The sequence below is a fragment of the Coffea arabica genome, chromosome 1c (assembly GCF_036785885.1).
Source record: "Coffea arabica cultivar ET-39 chromosome 1c, Coffea Arabica ET-39 HiFi, whole genome shotgun sequence".
Classification (NCBI taxonomy): Eukaryota; Viridiplantae; Streptophyta; class Magnoliopsida; order Gentianales; family Rubiaceae; genus Coffea; species Coffea arabica.
Genome location: NC_092310.1, coordinates 23,332,501 through 23,335,000, shown reverse-complemented (window position 1 = coordinate 23,335,000; position 2,500 = coordinate 23,332,501).

Sequence of the window (2,500 nt, the reverse complement as noted above, 5' to 3'; positions counted from 1 at the left end):
AAAAATACAAAAATATAGTTTAATTAAAAAAAAAAGCAATTTATGAATTTCAAAGACATACGGCGGTGGACATTAACGAGACTCAACATGTATGCTTAAAAAGATAAAAATAAGCGAAAACAAGGCTAGGCGGTGAGCCTTAGGCCGCATGACGGAGCATTGGCACGACACTACACCGACGACGTGAAAAACGCACGACGGTGCCCATCATGGCAAGGCGATAGGCCTTAGGCCGCACGACGGCCGTTGGCTTGCGTTGGCTAAGGCATGGGCACGACGCCACATCCACAGCAAGAAAAATGCACGACGGTGCCCCTCATGGCTAAGCGGTGCGCCTTAGGCCACACGACGACCGTTGCCTTGCGTTGGCTAAGGCAACGGCAAGAAAAACGCACGACAGTGCCCCTCATGGCTAGGTGGTAGGCCTTAGGCCACACGACGGCCATTGCCTTGCGTTGGCTAAGGCAAGGGCATGATGCCACACCGACGGCAAGAAAAACGCCCGACGGTGCCCCTCATGGCTAGGCGGTAGGCCTTAGGCCACACGACGGCCGTTGCCTTGCGTTGGCTAAGGCAAGGGCACAATGCCACACCGACGGCAAGATAAACGCACGACGGTGCCCCTCATGGCTAAGCGGTGGGCCTTAGGCCGCACGACGGCCGTTGCCCTGCGTTGGCTAAGGCATAGGCACGATGGCCACACCGACGGCAAGAAGAACGGCCGACGGTGCCCCTCATGGCTAGGCGGTTGCCCTTAGGCCGCACGATGGCCATTGCCCTGCGTTGGCTAAAGCACGGGCACGATGCTAGGCGTTTGGCCTTAGGCCGCACGACGGCCGTTGCCTAGCGTTGGCTAAGGCATGGGCACGATGCCACACCGACGGCAAATAAAACGCACGACGGTGCCCCTCATGGCTAGGCGGTGGGCCTTAGGCCGCACGACGGCCGTTGCCCTGCGTTGGCTAAGGCATGGGCACGGCGGCCACACCGACGGCAAGAAAAACGCACGACGGTGCCCCTCATGGCCAGGCGGTCGGCCATAGGCCGCATGACGGCCGTTGCCTTGCGTTGGCTAAGGCATGGGCACGATTCCACACCGATGGCAAGAAAAACACACGACGGTGCCCCTCGTGGCTAGGCGGTTGCCCTTAGGCCGCACGATGGCCATTGCCCTGCGTTGGCTAAAGCACGGGCACGATGCTAGGCGTTTGGCCTTAGGCCGCACGACGGCCGTTGCCTAGCGTTGGCTAAGGCATGGGCACGATGCCACACCGACGGCAAATAAAACGCACGACGGTGCCCCTCATGGCTAGGCGGTGGGCCTTAGGCCGCACGACGGCCGTTGCCCTGCATTGGCTTAAGCATGGGCACGACGGCCTCACCGATGGCAAGGAAAACGCACGACTGCCGTGGGGTTTTGTTCCCAAGGCAACGGGTAAACCTCTGTAGCCATGCTGGAAAAACGCACGACGGTGCCCCTCATGGCGGCCTTAGGCCGCATGACGGCCGTTGCCCGGCGTTGGCTAAGGCGTGGGCACGACGGCCACACCGACGACAAGAAAAATGCACGACGGTGCCCCTCACGGCTTGGCGGTGGGCCTTAGGACGGACGACGGCCGTTGCCTTGCATTGGCTAAGGCATGGGCACGACGGCCTCACCGACGGCAAGAAAAAAGCACAACTGCCGTGGGGTTTTGCTCCCAAGGCCACGGGTAAACCTCTGTAGCCATGCTGGGAAAATGCACGACGGTGCCCCTCACGGCTAGGAGGTGGGCAATAGGCCGCACGACGGCCGTTGCCCTGCGTTGGCCAAGGCGTGGGCACGACGGCCACACCGACGGCAAGGAAAATGCACTACGGTGCCCCTCATGGCTAGGCGGTTGGCCTTAGGCCGCACGATGGCCGTTGGCTTGCGTTGGTTAAGGCATCGGCACGATGGCTCACCGACGGCAAGAAAAACGCACGACGGTGCCCCTCATGGCTAGGCGGTTGACCTTAGGCCACACGACGGCCGTTGCCTTGCGTTGGCTAAGGCATGGGCACGACGCCACACCCACGGCAAGAAAAATGCACGACGGTGCCCCTCGTGGCTAGGCGGTTGGCCTTGGGCCGCATGACGGCCGTTGCCTTGTGTTGGCAAAGGCATGGCCACGATGCCACACCGATGGCAAGACAAACACACGACGGTGCCCCTCGTGGCTAGGCGGTGGGCCTTAGGCCGCACGACGGCCGTTGCTTGCATTGGCTAAGGCATGGGCACGACGCCACACCGATGGCAAGGAAAACGCACGACGGTGCCACTCATGGCTAGGCGGTGGACCTTAGGCCGCACGACGGCCGTTGCCTTGCATTGGCTAAGGCATGGGCACGACGGCCGCACCGACGGCAAGAAAAACGCACGACTGCCGTGGGGTTTTGTTCCCAAGGCCACGGGTAAACCTCTGGAGCCATGCTGGAAAAACGCACGACGGTGCCCCTCACGGCTAGGCGGTGGGCCTTA